Here is a 19,590-nt window from a genome sequence, read left to right as displayed (position 1 = left end):
GTCTTTAAAACAAAAAAGAATTCTGCAAATTCAACAACTACCATTGGAGAACTTTGCACCTCGTTTGCATTCATGGTATCCCAGAGGTGTTAGTTTCGGATAATGGACCAGTTTTCACTAGCACGTCAAATTGCATTTGGCACAAGGACAGCACCATGCCACCTGGCATCAAATGGGTTGCCAGAGAGCCAGCCAGACCCAAATGGCATTCATCACAAGGATGGCACTATCACTTACATCAAAAGGGTTGGCAGCGCAAACCATCCAGACCTTAAATGTCAGTCAGCAGCAGCATTAGACAACAAACTGTCATGCTGGCTATTTGACTACAGGACAACCCCCACATGCCACAACTGGAATAGCACTGGCAGAGCTACACATGGGCAGGTGACTCCAAACCAGGTTGAGTCTACTATTCCCAAATTTATGCAGAAGAGTAGAGCAACACCAAGTGGCCCAATGCAGGGGCCACAACAACACCCACTGAGAAAGGCAGTTCAACACGGGAGAAATTAAAGAATAGAAATGAATGTCTTTTCAAGGTGCCTTAAATGCAATGAGTTCCAACAGCCCCGATTACACCAACAATCCTGTAGAATGCGATGGACCTCTCCATCTTCAAATGGGTGGCACTCCTGCGATTCTCCCACCCGGCATGGTGGTCGGAGAATCGCGCCTGGGATGTGTCAAAGATAATAAGCTCCGAAGCCTTACGAAAAACTGCATCCACGAGCTGGTGAATGCAAGTCCCAACAACATTCAGACATGTTACATATGTCACTAATGCCATGTTGAAAGGACCTAGCTGCAAAACAATTCAGTGCTGTCATGAGGTTAATTTTCACTGAAAAGACGTGCGGCAGTTAGAGTTTGGCTTCAGGTCTTTCTTCAACATTTCACAAAGGCATTCTATTGCTTCTTTGCTGAAGCACAGTCTCCTGGCACACCACCTCTGACATCAGCATTTCATATGATGTCTTTTGCCTGTACACTCCTCAGGGTGAGAATCATAGAATTTACAGCGCAGAAGAAGGCCATTCAGCCCATCAAGTCTGCACCAGCTCTCAGAAAGAGCACCCTACCCAAGCCCACACCTCTACCCTATTCCCGTAACCCCACCCAACGCTAAGGGCAATTTTGGACACTAAGGGCAATTTAGCATAGCCAATCCACCTAACCTGGGTAATTGATCTGCTTCCTCACCAGGAAGAAATTATGTCTGACTCTTCTCTCATGATCGCTGTGCCTATGTCATAGCCTCAAAAGAAGGTCAAGGACTTTAAGAAGCAAAGCTGAGTGTGATGCCCCAGTGGAGGTGATGCATTACTACAGATTTTGAATCTGCACTGGATTCTGCAATATGTCAAAGAGATAGGGCGCGATTCTCCGCTCCCCACGCCGGGTGGGAGTATAGCGGGAGGGCCTCCTGACATTTTTCACGCCCTACCGCTATTCTCTTCCCCCCCCCGCCCCACCCCCCATGCCACGAATCGCCGCTCGCCGTTTTTTACGATGAGCGGCGATTCTCCGGGGCCGAGCGGCCGGGCCTTCACGCCCGTTTGAACACGGCAGCAAACACACCTGCTTGCTGCCATCATAAAACGGGCCCCGTTTGGGGCATCTGGGGGCCTGATTGGCACGGCCGTGCCAAGGGGGGCATAGGCCCGCGATCGATGACCACCGATCGCGGGCTGTGCGTCTGTAACGGACAAACTATTTTCCCTCCGCCGCCCCGCAAGATCAAGCCGCCATGTCTTGCGGGTCGGCTGAGGGAAAAGACGCCAACCACACATGCGCGGGTTGGCGTTGTTCAACCTGCGCATGCGCGGCTGACGTCATCGGCTGCGTCAGCCGGCGTGACGCTTGGTGTGCGGCCTTGACGACTGTCGTCAAGGCCGTGCCGCCGTGAAGCACGGGGCCGTGCTCCTAGCCCAGCCCGGGGGGGGGGGGGGGAGAGAATCAGCCCCGGAAGTTGGTGTGAAGGCTGCCGTGGGTCACGGCCTGTCCCACGGCAGCCTTTACGATTCTCCCCATTTGCGGAGAATCTCGCCCATAGTTCGCATTAGCTTACAGGATGCATTAAACTTTAGTAAAGCATTTGAAGTAATCACTGAGGCCTGTAAGGATGAACATTAAATCAGGGAGACTATTAAACAACACAGCTTAAAGTTGCAAAATCCAAATGCACTTTAGCTCTGAATTAGCTGGGAGGACACCCATGACTGCATTAATGTCCTTGAAGGAGTCAATGGCATCAGTATCGAGGCTGATCATCCGAAACCAAAACCAACTTCACTGGGCAGCTCATTCTTAAGATGTCAAGAGTCCTGACTGCCAAAGCAAATCTGTTTCACCCAGCTCAAAGAAGGATCCCAATCTCGGAGGACAAATAAAGCTCTTTAAAGACACCTTGATGGTGCCGAGTGATTGAAGATGCGACTCTAGGATCAGGCTCATTAGCCATGCAAGGACCCATGGAACCGTGACCAGTACCTTGGAGCATTTTACCTGTTAGCAAGTGATCACCGCGTTCTATTCATTATAGTTTCTTTAATGGAATTAACATCTGCATAACAAACCAAAGTTTGAAAAAATCTTTCATAGAATCATAGAATTTGCAGTGCAGAAGGAGGCCAATCATCCCATCGAATCTGCACCAGCCCTTGGAAAGAGCACTTGACTGAAGCACCCTTTCTTTCTCTATCTGTGGTTTCAAACTCAAAAGTACCTTTTTTTAATAGAATTAACAGACTCAAGACAAATCAAAGTTTAAAAAAATTCTTCCTTTACTTTATTTTCAATTTAAACATATTTATAAATGCTAAACAAATAACAAACTTAACCAAACAAACAAATTGCTCCCAATGTCTCTTGCCTCTGCTTGATAATCTTGGACCAAGAAATAAAGTGCAAATAAAAAGATGTAAATACTTACCTAAAGGATATGGCATCGCTGAGGCCAAGTGGGAGGAGGAGCTTGCTGTGGCATTGGAAGGTGGGTTGTGGTGTGAGGTGATGCATAGCATAAAAGCCTCAAACTAGTGTGTGAGAATGGGGTGAATAGAGTTGAAGATGGTGAGCAGGGCCCACCTGACGAGGTTGAGGATGAGCCGGTTGTTTGAGGGGGTAGAGGACACGTGGGTATGGGAGGGTTCCGGTCAACCACTTACATGATGCTCTGGTCCTGCTCAAAGTTAGAAATTTTGAGGGTCTTTTTTCAGCACCATGTTGGCAATCTTGCATTTTGATTTGGAGCCCAATCTATTAGGAGCCATATTTGGGTTGTTGGACTTGCTGTAGCTGTAGAAGGGAGCACATTTTTTAGCTTTTGCCTCGCTGATTGCTCACAGGCGGATCCTGTTGGGGTGGAGGTTAGCCTCTCCGCCCAGTACCTCCAAATGGCTGGGGAACCTGATGGGAGTTCCTGTATTTGGAGAAGGTTAAGTTTATCTTGAGAGGTTCCACAAGAGATGGGGTCTGTTTATTCTTCACCTTTAAAGAGTTTTTTTTACCATCAGCTGCCAGGGGAGGAGTGTGGTGGTGGGTGGGTGGGTGGAGGGAGGAGGGCTATTCTTTGAGTTATTATGGTGTTGGTTGGTAGACTGGGGGTTCTGTTATTGTTGTTTTGCATTGTTTTGTTTCATGTATAAAATGTTAAAAACTGAATTAAAATATATTTTTTAAAACTTGCCTAACATTGGGACAAGTTGACCAAATTAGTGCTGTCCTTGGATGTTGAATGCAGCAGGTCCAGCGCAACGCATGAGTTCAAGCTGTCAAAAAAAGCTGGCCCGGAGTTTGAAAGGCGTGTGCTTCCAGCGCACATACCTGTGTGTCCGCACTTCCGGATTGTCGCGTCATGCAAGTGTGACAGTCCAGGGACTAAAGTCAGGGACCCATAAGGAAGTTACAGGCCAATATTTTAAAAGCATAGCAGTCTTGTCTGAAGACAAGGAAGAGTCTGAAACAACACATTGGAGGCAGCCATTTGAAGTTATTCAGCCAGAGTCTGAAGGCCAGATAAGAGGAAGGTCTGAAGGTCAGACTCAAGATAACAGAGCCAGATCTGGGGCGGGATTCTCCCCTATCCGGCGTGACGGGAGGTCCCGGCGTAGGGGAGTGGCGCCAACCACTCCGGGGTCGGACCTCCCCAAAGGTGGGGAATTCTCCCCACCTTTGGGGGCTAGCCCCGCGCCGGAGCGGTTGGCACCAGAAGACTGGCGCAAAAAACCGGCGCCAGCGGCAGCAGGGCTGGCCGAAAGGCTTTCGCCGGTCGGCGCATGCGCGATGTGGGTTTCTCTTCCGCTTCCGCCATGGCGGAACCGTGGCGGCCACGGAGGAGAAAGAGTGCACCCAGGGCACTGGCCCGGAGTCTGAGCGGGTGGCCCCGATCACGGGCCTGGCCAACGTGGGGGCACCCCCCGGGGTCCGATCACCCCCCGCCCCTCCAGGACACCGGGGGCCCGCTCGCGCCGCCGCCACCAGAGGTGGTTCAAACCTCGGCGGCGGGAGAGGCCTCCCAGCGGCGGGACTTCAGCCCATCCAGGCCGGAGAATCGCCGCAGGGGCCTCGCCGATCGGAGTGGCGTGATTCCCGCCGCCGCCACCTCCCGGGTGGCGGAGAATCTCTGCCACGGCGGGGGCCGGATTTTCGGCGGCCCCTGGCGATTCTCCGACCCTGCTGGAGGTCGGAGAATTTTGCCCCTGTCCTGTAATGCATGTATTGCTATATGCCCTGCGAAGATAGATTGAGAGCTGCATGTTTGTTTTCTTGTTGTTTAATGGGAATCTGCATAGTAGTATTAAGGGGTAATTGTAAGCTGTTATTTTTGTGTGTGAAGTTAAAAAGTTTAATTTGTATTTATAATTAAGTTTTTTTCTGAGAAATATCAAAGCCCTATTTTCATAATACAATAACTCCAAGAGCAAATCATTCTTCCTGCACAATCACTCCTAGAGCAAATCATTCTTCCTGCACAGTCTTAAAATAAACTAAACTATTGGGGGTTTGGACAAGTATCCTAGCCACTGTTGATACTTACAATGTGCCTTTTACTGGAAGCTTATTACCATTGCTCTATGCACCTGTGTTGTGAGTAGCATCAGATGTTGATTCATGGTGGCACAGTGGTTAGCATTGCTACCTCACAGCACCAATTCCGGCCTTGGGTGACTGTGTGGAGGCTGCAGCTTCTCCCTGTGACTGCGTGGTTTTCCTCCAAGTCATCTGGTGTCCTCTGACAGTCCAAAGATGGGCTGGTTAGGTGGAGTGGCTGTGATAAATTGCCCCTTAGTGTCCAGGGATGCACAGGTTGGGTTACGGGGATAGAGCAGGGTGTGTGCGGGAGTGGGCTTTGGTGGAGTGCTCTTTCGGAAGGTTGGTGCAGACTCAAGGGGCTGAATGGCCTCCTTCACCACAGTAGGGGTTCTATGGATTCACCAGTCACAGTTCCTTATCCAAGAGGACCGTGACACTGGCTCCGGCCTATTCCATGCAGCTGTGTTGGGGGTAGCACTAGGTGCTGCTTCACTTATCATGGTTACTTATACTGGCTTCTGTGTCTAATTTGAAGTTGATGAAATGGCCATTTACTGAGAGGTCAACATTCACAAAGAAAAATCCTTGACCTTGGCCAAAAGGCATGGTTAAACTTCTTCCTGGTGTAGGACCTCAATCTCGGACTGTTTTGGGATCCTCCACTTGTCTCGATGTCCTAGACTTACATAGTTTTCCAAAGTGTCCTAACCGCTTACAGTTGAAATATTACACCGAACGTTCTGCACATTTCTCTGGCCTGTGATGTCTTTTGGCTCCACAATGCTGACATGGGTTCATCACCCACCATCGTGTGGTCTGTTTGGGTATTGTCTTCCTTGGTCCCTGCCTTTTTATTGCTTTATAAGCTGGAAAGTTGGGGTTGGTCTGTACCATAGCTTAAACGCACCATGTAAAATGGAGCAACGTTGTATATATTCACATAATTCATTCATAGCTCTTCACGAATAATATAAAAATATAACATCTCCTTTTCATAACAAAAATAATGCTTCTATATCAGAATTATACTTTTACTTTGCGTGAGCTAAAGAAGATGAATAATTGATTAGCGCTACTCATAAATGTTGGCTGAATATGGATGTTAGTTTATGATGCCAACACAACTAAAGCAGAAAGGGATTTCACTTCCTCAATATACAGCTGGTATATTATACAGTACCTTCCAGTCAGCCATTGAACTATGACAAATGTTACAAAGCACCCCTCCTGCCAGACCTCCAACCAGGAAAACCAGGAGACCAAACTCATAATGGACAAGTGGTTGAACAGATCCATGGTGCTATCCCAATCAAACCAAAAACAATATGGTGAGACAGAACAGACGTGCACTTGGTACCACACAGAAGCAACCTCCTACAGAGTGAAAGTCGTCACCTAACCAGCCAAACAGACCAGAAATGCTGCGTTCATCAAGAAATCCAGATGACAACCAGAATAATGAATTAAAATCATCTACAGATCTGACATATCTACTCTACTCATCAGAGTTTTGAGATATCACCTGCAGGACTCAGAACCCCAATCTTTAGCCAAAGATCTGGAGACGGGGGCAGCATGGTAGCAATGAGGGCAGCACGGTAGCATTGTGGATAGCATAATTGCTTCACAGCTCCAGGGACCTATGTTCGATTCCGGCTTGGGTCACTGTCTGTGCGGAGTCTGCACATTCTCCCCGTGTTTGAGTGGGTTTCCTCCGGGTGCTCCGGTTTCCTCCCACAGTCCAAAGATGTGCAGGTTAGGTGGATTGGCCATGATAAATTTCCCTTAGTGTACAAAATTGCCCTTAGTGTCCAAAATTGCCCTTAGTGTCCAAAATTGCCCTTAGTGTTGGGTGGGGATATTGGGTTATGGGGATAGAGTGGAGGTGTTGACCTTGGGTAGGGTGCTCTTTCCAAGAGCCGGTGCAGACTCGATGGGCCGAATGGCCTTCTTCTGCACTGTAAATTCTATGGCTATGGTAAACCTTTTTGGTAGACTGGTGAACTTGCCACATCAGCTGTCCCTATAAAAAATGAATGTGAAGTCAACGACTAAGGGAGAGACGAAGTATAATGCAGAAAAGTAGGGATTTGGGTGAGATGTGGTATAGGGGGGAGTAATTCTAACTATGTGATATGAAAATGAGACAAAGTGTGCACAATAACAGGAAGTGATACAATATCTCATGAGCTTGCTCTCTCTTGGTTGAAACTGATGGTCATATTTAGCTCACAGTAAGAGTTATTCCAATGAAGTTAATGTTTTCCTTAGCTCAGCGGAGTGTATAGATATTCTGTGTGAGCACAACGACACTAACCCCCCATTATCACGTTCTGATAAATGTTACAATAAAGCTTTTTTTGGTGGTGGTCTCCAGGTTTCTCTAAGGAGCATTGGTTAGGCTAGATCTGGATCACATTTTGTTGAATTCAGCTAGTTTGATGTTGGCTCTGTTCAGGAATGTATTTCAAAGTGCAAATGGTCCCATGCCTGTTTTAGGCACAGATCCTGGTATTTTTCTGCCTTCATCGAAATGGTGGGCAGTGATCTTCATGAGCATGCATACTCCACTCATGTTGAATCTTAGCCACCTGTTCTGTGTCTCAAGAAAAGGCATGGCACCGCCAGGGTTTCTAGGTCCACTTGTCTTGATAAATATTTATCAAATAAAGGGAAACTGTTAAATGCTGACATTGAAATGGAAATGAAATGAAAATTGCTTATTGTCACAAGTAGGCTTCAATGAAGTTACTGTGAAAAGCCCCTAGTCGCCACATTCCGGCACCTATTCGGGGAGGCTGGTATGGGAATTGAACCCGCGCTGATGCCTGCCTTTTAAAAGCAGCTATTTAGCCCAGTGTGCTAAACCAGCCCCATCACATTGTTAACTTATCTTGATGTTAAGAGTGAAGATTGGGAACTCCAAGCTCAGACAAACCTGGGATCTTCTGTGCACTTGCTGACTGGGATCGGGCTGCACATGCGCAGTTCTACATTTTCAAGTTTTGTGGGCCCAGCATGCCTTTGAAAGTCAAAAACTGGCATGCAAATCTGGCTCAAATGACCAGGGGTGGAGTGTCACAAAAGACTAACATCCCAGGCGGAAGACAAGGGAGGGCAGACAGGTCACAAAGAAGTCCCATGTAAAGAATAGAGACAGGGGACACAAATAGGCTGAGGAAAAAGAGGAGGAGCTCTGAATGAATCTCCAATCAGAAAAAGGGTTGTGGGTAGCAGGCTTTACATCAAGTAGGCTTGGGAGAAGCCCTGGTAATTGAAGAGGGATGAAGAGAAACCTTGAAGATCCAAGAAGGCATTTGAAGGTTGGTGACTTCATGCTGTAGACCGTTGGGGAAAAGGGAGACCTTTGGAGCAGTAGTGTTCTGCTGGGCGTGGCCGAAGAGCTGAAAATGTGCTCTGGTTAGGTGCCTGAGTGAGTATCGGGAACCCAGGAAAATGGAATCTTGGGAGGTGGGAGGTGAGATTGAAATCCACCCAAGTTAGAGCAACATTTGGAGAGAATTCCAAGGCAGGATTTTCAAATCTGCAGACTGGAATCCCTCATGAGACAGACAGAATTTAGTGGGATGGGTTGACTCGCAGTGTTACTGACATCTGGTAGGTTGTTCAGTAATCCACGGAATCAGGTTTAAATAAAAATATACATAGAAAATAGAAGCAGGAGGAGGCCACTCAGTCCTTCAAGTCTGTTCCTCCATTCATTATGATCATGGCTGATCAACAAATTCAATACCCTGACCCCGCCTTCCACCATCTCTTGATCCCTTTAGCTCCAAGAGCTAATTCCTTCTTGAATTCATATAATGTTTTGGCCTCAACTACTTTCTATTGTAGTAAATTCCACAGATTCACCACTCTTTGGGTGAAGAAATTTCTCCTTGTAGCCACCTGGGGTGGCCACTGCCCAACACAAAATGGAAGATTACAAGGAATGCAGGGAAAATGGACATGTTGCAAAAGCAAGCAGCTTGCAAAAGCGCTTGTGTATTCTGACTGCTGCAGAAACCGGTTCTGACTGCTGCAGAAACCAGATAGCACTGTGAAAGAAAACAAGTTAGCATACTAATGAGGCGATACCGGGCGATTCCCAGGTACAATGGAAACAAGTTAACTCAAATCGATACATTGAATGGAAGGCCAGACTTCTCGGCACCAAGGGAAGTCCAAAACAATAAGTCCCAAGAACCGCCCAGTGATCGAGGAACTGCCCCGTTATTGGGGAATTCAAATCAATCGATTGGGAAGAGACCCAATCGATTGCGAGAGTATAGAGGGTCCGCCCAGGTGGGCGCGAGACCCTGAGAGAGGTATAAGACAGAGACCGCGACCCCAGCTCTCTCTCTCTGCCAGCCTCTCCTTGACCAGCCAGCCCTCCCAGCAGAACACCGTTGCAGCAGAAGAACCTTGAGGAGGAGAGGCCTGGACAGCAGCCACCATCACGTAAGTGTCATACAACGCACGCTATGAGAGTAGACACTCCTGACCCCCTTTAGTCCATAACTACTTGAAGCCTGCGGACCCAGGACTAAGCTAGAGGCCGTTGTTCCCTGATCCGGCAGTCCCCTTATCCAGATAAGTATTGGCCTGTTAGTGGTAGGATTAGCGTAGTCTTATAGTTTTATATGCATGATTAGTAGTTTACTGTATTATAATAAACGTGTCTTGTTTGAACTTACTAACTGGTCTGTGGAGTTATTGATTTGAACTTGAACTTGAAACTTGTGACGGTATCTTAACGATACCTGGCGACTCTAAAGCTAAGGAACAAAACAGAGCCAAATTGAGTGTAAAGCATACTCATCCAGAACGAACAACATCCTCACTTCAATCCTAAAAGGTTTATCCCTTATCCTCAAAATATGACCCCTAGTTCTGGACTCGCCCAACATCTGGAACATTGTTTCTGAACCTATTCTATCTAATCTAGACATTTCTGTGAGATTCCCCTCTCACCCTTCGAAACTCCAATGAATATAATCCTAAATAACTTAGTCTATCATCATATCACAGTTCCCCATCCCAGGAATTAGTCTGGTAAACCTGCACTCCCTCCATAGCAAGAATATCCTTCTTCAGATAAGGACACCAAAACAGCACACAATACTTCAGGTGTGGCCTCACCAACACCCTATAAAATTGCAGTAAAACATCTCTCTTCAAAACTCAAATCTTCTCGCAATGAAGGTCAACATATCATTTGCCTGCTGTACCTGCTGGTTTGGTCACATCTGTCATTTATTGTGCATTGTGTGCTGACCACAATTTCCATGTAGATGGATGGATGGATTTGTTTATTGTCACATGTACCGATGTTCAGTGAAAAGTATTTTTCTGCGAGCAGCTCAAACAGATCATTTAGTACATGAAAATAAAATAAAATAAAAAGAAAATACATAATCGGGCAACACAAAGTAAATGTAAATACATAGACACCGACATCAGGTGAAGCATACAGGAGTGTCGTTTTAATCAGATCAGTCCATAAGAGGCTTGTTTAGGGGTTTGTTAACAGCGGGGAAGAAGCTGTTTTTGAATCTGTTTGCAGTTGCTCACAGAAATTTGTATGTCCTGCCCGATGGAAGATGCTGGAAGAGTGAGTAAGCTGGGTGGGAGGGGTCTTCGATTGTGCTGCCTGCTTTCCGAAGGCAGTGGGAGGTGTCCTCATGTTAACCCTGAGTATGAGATAGATATCTTCCATTGTTTTATCTTTCTGACCTTGTATAGCAAAGTACATTTCTGTTAGTTTAAACCCAGTGGAACCTTATGGCTCTATTGGATGAGCAATGTCTTGAAGCTTAAACTTCTTCTATTTTAAACAAACCATTATTTGTCACTTGCCAGATCTTAACAATGTCTTGGGTGTGCAGATGGATTTATGAGTCCTTGTACATGAAACACAGAAAGCTAACATGCAGGTACAGCAAGCAAAGGAAGGCAAATGGTATCTCGGCTATATTGCAAGGGGAGGGAAGTTTTGCTTTAATTGTACAAGATTTTGGTGAGATGGCATTTGCAGTATTACGTTCAGTTTTGGTGATTTGCTTATCTAGGAAAAGATGTATTTAAGAGAGGTTGCAACATAGGTTGATTAGGTTGACTCCTGAAATGACAGGATTGGCTTCTGAGGGGAGATTGTTTCGAATGGGCCTATTCCCTTGGGTGCTTCTGGTAATGGGAAAATACTTTTTTTTGAAACCAACATGAATGCTTGACAGGGTAGATATGACTTGGCTGTTTCCTCTAGCTTCAGAATATAGAACTAGGGGAAGCGTCTCCTCTGGATAAGGGGTGTGATTTAATGGTCACGTTGACCTTAAGCTCAACCGCGTTCAACCGTGGGAGGCCAAAATCAAGAACACCCCCTGTCGTTCCCCCCCATCCACTCTGCCTCCCCCATTTTCACCCCCTCACCACTGCTGAAATCTTAACTATCTTTAAAGAATCAACCAACGGCTTCCATCTCTGGACCAACCCCACCCACAGACCCTCTCAAGGCAAACTTAATCTTTTCTAGCTTCAGAAATTCCACGAGGTCACTCACCCGCACTCCTGGTTTTGGCGGTCCCAAGTCCCTCCATTCCGACATGACCCGTCTCCGGGCGACCAGGGAGGCAAAGACCAAGACGCCGCCTCCCTCGCCGCCTGGACTCCTGGGTCCTCCGGCACTCTGAAAATGGCCACTTCTGGACTTCACTTTCAGTACCTCAGACCCCTCCAGTTTGGAAAACCCAGAACATGTGGACATGGTTCGTGGACCCCCACCCCGTGCATCGCCCACACCTATCCTCCATCCCCTCAAAGAACCTGCTCATTCTGGCCACCGTCATATGTGCCCCACGGACTATTTTAAATTGAATGAGGCTAAACCTAACGCATGAAGAGGATGTGTCCACTCTCCTCAGAGCCTCCTCCCATAACCCAGCCTCCATCTCCTTCCCAACTCTTTCTCCCACTTCCGCTTAACTTCTCCTATTGGGGTACCCTCCCAATCCATCAATTCCTTATTTTCCTTCGCCAATTCATGTTTTCGACACCACCTTGTCCTGCAGCCCGGGGCGGCAGGTCGGAAAAGGACGGCTTCCTAACATAATCCCGTACCTTTAAGTACCGGTACCCATTCCCACTGGGCAGTTCATACTCCTCTTCCAGTTCCTCTGGGCTGGAAAAACTGATCCCCACAAATAGGTCCATAAATTCGGCAAATCGCCCGCGTATAACGAAACTCTGTGCCACACCCCCGCACTAACCCTTTCCAACTCCTTGACGCTCTAAGAGCCATTGCCAATGGCTCTATTACCAGGGCATAAAGCAACGGGAAGAGTGGAGTATCCCTGCCTTCTCCCACAATGTAATCCAAAACACCCCTGTTACATTACGTGATCGGAATATGTCGTTACTCTTTGCTTTACTTCCAGAATGGTCTGATGGTTAGATTTCAATGAAACTACCATTCTTCAATTTAAAGCAAATTAGATTCAATGAATAATGAATATAAATGCTAATAAGTTGGTTCACTCTACAGAATGATAACTGATGATGAAGTAAATCAGAAGAAGTATTAACTATGTTTAACTACACGTACCAATGAAGCTATATCTCTCTAACACTCTGCTGTCTAGTCTCTCCTGGTTCAAAGAGACCCAAGATCCTCTGAGTTCAGTTTATATACCTGAATCTAGTGCTACCATCTAGTGGTTGTCTAACATTATGATGCAGTTGTTAACCCTGCATATACCATCAGATATACAGATCACTACAACCCTGAGTGGAGATGTGGGCTTAAGTGGGATGTTCTTTCCATTTCCGTGCAGCCTCGATGGGCCAAATGACCTCCTCTGCAGTGTAAATTCTATGATTCTGTGATTCCTCAGCCTAATCTGGGCCAGGATTCTCCCCTACCCGGCGGGGCGGGGGATGCCGGCGTAGCGGAGTGGCGCCAACCACTCCGGCGTCGGGCCTCCCCAAAGGTGTGGAATTCTCCGCACCTTTAGGGCCTAGGCCCATACCGGAGTGGTTTCCGCTCTGCCGATGGCGCCAAAATCGGTGCCATCGGCGGCCGCTGACGTCACCGCCGGCGCATGCGCAGTAGGGGGGGTCTCTTCCGCCTCCGCCATGGTGGAGGGTATGGCGGTGGCGGAAGAAAAAGAGTGCCCCCACGGCACTGGCCTGCCCGCCGATCGGTGGACCCCGATCACGGCCCAGGCCAACGTGGGGGCAACCCGGGGTCAGATCGCCCCACGCCCCCCCCCCCCCCCCCCCAGGTCCCCGGGGGCCCGCTCGCGCCGCCAATCCGCCGGCACCAGAGATGCTCCAATACCTGCCGGCGGGAGAGGCCTGTCAGCGGCGGGACTTCGGCCCATCGCCGGCCGGAGAATCTCCGCGGGGGGCACGCCGATTGGCGGGGCGTGATTCCCGCTCCCGCCGATTCTGGGTGGCGGAGAATTCCGGCCACGGCGGTGGCGGGATTTATGCCGGCCCCGGGTGATTCCCTGACCCTGCGGGGGGTCGGAGAATTCCTCCCCTGGTCTCCGATCTTCAAATGCATACCCTGTAGAAATGCAACATCAGCTTTTAAACTTCTCAGGTGTGCAAACACGTGCAACCATTTGACTGGCCCATGAGCCCCTCACATTCCATGTGACTAGCCTGGTCAGGGGTGGGAGGGGGGGGGATGATGGTCAGGGGAAAGCTTTTCTTTCCCCCCCCCCACCCCTCCCAGCTGATCAACCCTACCCCTTCTTGGCCCAGCCCCTGGCTCACGTCCCGCAGCCCGCCAGTCCCGCCCTCAGATGTCCACCGTCACCAACTCCCTCCTTCTTTCACTTAAGCTACCCCACTCCTGTCAGCAGTCTCCTTCCTCCCCTGAGGAAAACAACAATCCCATCCCCCTCTAAAACTCTAACCGCCTGATCACCCCCCCCCCCCCCCCCCTCCCCACACTGTGCTCCTGTGAAATAGCTTGCCCAGATAGCCTGGCAGACCCGCCCATGGCGCAAAAATCCTATAACCAGCTGATTCCCCTTCCCCCCGCCCCGATTGCACTCACCATGGTGCAAAGAACAATAACACTATAAAGAACAAAAAGAAAAGGTGTACTCACCCTCCACCATCCTCCGGCCTCCCACCAAAGAACCCCATGAAAACACTAAACAGCCCCTAAGAAAAGAAAAGTTTTCCCCTGGCCATCACCCAAAACAAAAGAACCCAGCACAATACAACAAAAGAGGGGCGAGGAGAACGAACATCACCTCATTCCCTCCAAAGTTCAATGTCCTCCCTCTCCTGCCAGTTCATCGTCTCACAAGAACTCCATTGCCTCCTCCGGTGTTCCAAAGTAGTATTCGTGGCCGTATGGGTCACCCAAAGGCGGGCCAGGTACAGCATCCCAAACTTCACCCCCTTCTGAAAGAAGGCAGCCTTGACCAGGTTGAATCCGACTCTCCTCTTTGCCAGTTCCATGGCCAGGGCCTAATATACCCGCAGCGTGTTGCCTTCCCAGGTACATATCCTTGTCTGCCTGGCCCACCGCAAGATCTTCTCTTTGTCCAGAAGCCGGAGTAGCCTCACCACCGTTGCCCTCAGCGGCTCATTCGCCTGCGGCTTCCTCATAAGCGCCCTATGCACCTGAACAACCTCCAGAGGCTGGTCGAAGGCCCCCTCCCCCATTAGCTTCTTCAACATTTTGGTCACATAAGAGTTTGCGTCCCGCTCCCTCGATGCCCTCTGCCCTCAATGCACTGACAGGAGAGGGAGGACATTGAACTTTGGAGGGAATGAGGTGATGTTGGTTCTCCTTGCCCCTCTTTTGTTGTATTGTTCTGGGATCTTTTGTTTTTGGTGATGGCCAGGGGAAAACTTTTCTTTTCTTAGGGGCTGTTTAGCTCTTTCATGGGTTTCTTTGGTGGGAGGCCGGAGGATGGTGGAGGGTGAGTACACCTTATTTTTCCTTCTATACAGTGTTATTGTTGTTTGCACCATGGTGAGTACGATCGGGGGAGAGGGGAATCAGTGGAGGGTCGGATGTTTGGCGTCGTGGACGGAGACTGCCAGGCTAGCCTGGCGAGCTAGTTCACGGGAGTGCACCACTATCCTCAGATTTTGCCTCGGGAGCGGTTCTCCAAATCCTCAACTTTCTCCTTGAGATGCTTTCTGAGTCTCCCTCAGCATCTTAACTTCGGACGCTAATGAGGTAAGCTGTTCCTCGTGTTCCCCCACCGCCTCCTCCACTTTCTGGATCACCTGGCTCTGGGTCTCCAGCCTCAGCTCCGCACGGTTGATCCCTGCTTTCAGTGGGTCCAACACCTTCGCCAGGTCCTCCTGAGCCTTCCTCCTCTGTTGGCTGACGTTTTCGTTAAGAAAGTCAACCAACTGCTCCGTCGACCATTGGACTGGTAGGGCCGACCCTTTACTCTCCGCCATCTTCCCCTGTGTCGCACGAAGAGTTTCTTGCTCCCGCGGCTCCTTTCTCCCAGGCCCACTTCTGGTCCATCCATCGACCTCACCAGTGGTGTATTTCTTTCCTCCACCACCAATGCACCTTTTTCCTCCAAAACATCCACCTGACAACTGGGGAAAAGCACCAAAACAGTGGGAACTGCCAAATGCACGACCACTCACACCACGGCCGCCACCAGAAGTCAGGGAGTACCCTACATCAACAGGAAGGAGTTCCACTCCCTGACCACCACATGAAGATCATGCGTGTGTGTGCACGCTTCCCAGGGAGTCTGCACAATAGATACATCCTGGGCCAATTGGGTATCCCCGGCCTCTTCGAGGACCACCCCAGGATGGCTGGTTGGCTCTTGGGGGAGGGTATGGGGTACCCGCTGAGGAATTGGCTAATGATGCCAGTACGGAGGCCAGTGACTGGTGCAGAGACCCGATATAAGGAGGCCCATGCAGCCACCCAGACTATCATTGAGCGATGAATCAGACTTCTCAAGACGGGTTCCGATGCCTTGCCCGCTCTGGTGATGCACTGCAGTTTCACCTCCCAGAGTCTCACCCGCTTTGTGGTGATCTGCTGTACCCTCCACAACCTGGCACAGCAGCGGGACGACATACTGGAGATGGAGGAGGAGGAACATGTGGCCATCTCTGAGGAGGAGAACGAGGAAGTGTCAGAATAGGAGGGGCTAGAGGACAAGCCCAGGGAGGACCCACAAGACCAGCCAAAGAATAGAGGACAGGCAGCAGCAGCGAAAGTCCGGCAAGCCCGGTGAGCTCCGGAGGCCCCATCCTCGCCTGCTTCACTTAGGGCGTGGCCTTATCCATCATTCCCCCACTCACCAACACCCCCATCCCTCAGCGTTTCCCCTCCTCCCCCCCCCCCCCAATTTACACATTTCCCCCCACCATTCCCCACCCTCCCAGGGTCTGTGTAACATCATTCCAGGGTGATGGAACTGTGTCGGCACTGTCAGTGGATCACTGCCAAGGGCATGGGGTTGATGATAACCCGCTGAGTGCAGGTGCTCTTTATTCAATGCAATAGTGTATCCCTGCTTGCCTGTTGACTGCTCACTCACACCCATCACCTGTATGTGATGTGGAGGGGGGTGCGGGGAGAAGAGGCATCCAGGATCTCCATGATCGGGGAGATGGGGCATGGGGTTGGTGCTAGGCCCATATTGTGGAAGAAAGTGCACATCAGAGATGGTGCCAGCCTGCTGCCTATTGCATCCTGTGGCCTTCGATGCCCCAGCGGGTGTCCTCTCGGGGCTCTGGGGCCGAAAGGCCCTGGCGCACTTGATGGTGGCACATGCACATCTGTGCCGCCCTGTCCCGAGTGCTGACTATGAGACGTGGCTCCATCAGAGGGGTGGAACTTGGGGGGAGCTGGTGGCTACCGTTACTAATCCATGGGATGGGTCCAGGTTGTCATCCAGCGCCCCCACCTCCCGGTCGGTGCACATAGGGCCTTGGGGTTCACCTTGGAATAGAGGGGCAGCTGGATTGAACCCCGGCTGCCCCTGCATCCTCTGGCCCCGCCAGCCCCAGCGTCTCCCCCAACGTCTGCAGCACAGTCTGTTGACGCCCTCAACGATGCTCCACGGTGATTGGGATATGCTGTGGAGCACCCCTGCAATGCCCGCCTGTGCCTGGGATATGTCCTCCAGTGACCTGGTCATGAGCTGCAGCGCCTCGTCAATGCCCACATGGGACTGGGAGACCGCCCCTAGCCACCAGGACATGCTCTGGAGGGCCTTGGCAATGCCCATCTGAGACTGGAACATGGCCCGCATGCCTCATCAAGGTCAGCCTGGTACTGGGTCACATCCCTCAGTGATTGTGACATGCTGCCGAGGTGCTCAGCCATAGCTGTCACTGACTGAGCTGTGCCTTGAACACCTCAACTCATGCTGTTGATGTCATGCACCAGCCTCTCCACTGCGGTCGCCACCCTAGCAGTGTTGGCCTCAGTGTCATGCATTACCAGCGCTATCTCTTGCGCCCATAGCCTCTGGGACACCGCCAATCAACTGTGGACCTGACATCTCCCTCTGAATCTAATGGCCACACCCTAGCCTCTGCATCAGCTCTGGGTAAACCTCATCCACAGGCTCAGTATTTGACTGGGATCCAGCAGACCTCCAACTGCTGTCTCGCCTGAGCTTTCCTGCCTCCACCCGATGTGCATCAGTAACTGTGTGGTGCTCACCAGAATGTGCCTCGGAAACCTGTCCACTGTTGTTGCCCATCGAGATGTGTGTCTCTGTCCTGGTGGATGTTGGAGATGACATCTGTGATGTTTCAGCAGTGGCATCCTCAGCTCTCCTCCAAGGTGTTCTCATGGGAGGCTGGGAGTTGGGGGGAGGAGGGTGCAGCCCAGATGGGCCAGCGCTGTTGGATGGAGATCCAGCTGGAGAATAGACTTGTGGTCAGTGGGAGGGATGGGTTAGTCTGTATGGCTGACGTACCATCAATTGGACTCGAGACACGATTAAGATCCAAACTGTGGCTTTAATCAGCTAGTTGTTAGCCTGGTGGTCGACTAGAGAGTAAGGCCGACCGCCGGGAACTCTGGGTACTTATACTCCGCCTCGGAGGCGGGGTCTACTTGCCTTTCGACCAATTGGTGAGCAGTCACATGACTAGTCCCAGTCAATCGGACAAGATGCACATGACCAGCCAGAGCCAATGGGAAACCCATGCTCTGCACCAATGGCAGTGCTCACATTCATACCACCACATTCACCCCTTGTGGAGAAAGAAGGCGGGGGGGTGTAAGTGGAAGAGAGAGAGGGGGGGAGGGGGGGGTCCGAGGACTGGTGGTATGAGCGGCAAAAATCGAGAAAGGTGGGCTGCCCACTGGCTCATGGCAAAAAAAAACAATACTACTACTACTAACTTAATAACAACAAAGTCCAAAATGTCCCATGGTCGCATCAGATGGACACGATCAGCCTGTCAGGTGCCCGTGGTGTTCTGGAGGACCGTCGCAGTGAAGACGGTGATGTTGGGCCGATGGTCGTCCTTGCCTCCGGGAGCGTCGGTCGTAGATGTGTCTCCGTACCCCAGGCCGGTGGTGGAGACAGTGTAATCGGGGGAGAGGGGGCATGTGCGCTGGGTCGTGGGGGCGCTGGGGGGAATTGGGGTTGGGGGGGAGGTGTTGATGTAGGGGGGGAAGGCAGCACGCCGGCGGGTGCCAGGTCCCGAAGCGAAACCTGCCGACCGTCGGGATACTCCACGTACGCATTCTGCGGGTTGGTGTGGAGTAACTGGATTTGCTCAACCAACGGGTTGCACTTGTGCACCCGCACATGCTTCCGGAGCAAGATGGGCCCGGGGGTGGCCAGCCAGGTCGGGAGAGGGGATCCTGAGGACGACTTTCTGGGGAAAACAAGAAGATGTTCATGAGGTGTTTGATTAGTGGTAGTACAGAGGGGAGGCCGGATTGAATGCAGGGCGTCAGGGATGACCTCTTGCCAACGGGGGATAGGGAGATCTTTGGACCATAGGGCCAGCAGGATGGTCTTCCAAATGGTGCCATTCTCCCGCTCGACCTGACCGTTACCCCGGGTGTTATAACTGGTTGTCCTGCTAGAGGCTATGCCCCTGCTGAGCAGGAACTGACGCAGTTCGTCACTCATAAAGGAGGATCCCCGGTCGCTGTGGATGTACGCGGGGTAACCAAACAGGGAGAAGATGGATAGGAGGGCCTTTATGACGGTTGTCGTGGTCATGTCGGGACAGGGAATTGCGAAAGGGAAGCGGGAGTATTCGTCGATAACACTTAAGAAATATGTGTTACGGTTGTTGGAGGGGAGGGGACCCTTGAAGTCTATACTGAGACGTTCAAAGGGGTGGTAGAAGTGCGGTTTGCACTTGGCACAGACGTGGCAGTCCCTGGTGGCGGTCCTGACTTCCTCAATGGAGTAGGGCAGGTTGCGGGTCTTAATAAAATGGTAAAAACGGGCAACCCCTGGATGGCAGAGGTCCGTGTGGAGGGAGTGGAGGCGGTTGATCTGCACGCTGGCGTAGGTACCGCGGGATAGGGCATCAGGAGGCTCGTTGAGCTTCCCAGGA

The sequence above is a fragment of the Scyliorhinus canicula genome, chromosome 10 (assembly GCF_902713615.1).
Source record: "Scyliorhinus canicula chromosome 10, sScyCan1.1, whole genome shotgun sequence".
NCBI classification, from domain to species: Eukaryota; Metazoa; Chordata; class Chondrichthyes; order Carcharhiniformes; family Scyliorhinidae; genus Scyliorhinus; species Scyliorhinus canicula.
This window is presented reverse-complemented; position numbering follows the sequence as displayed.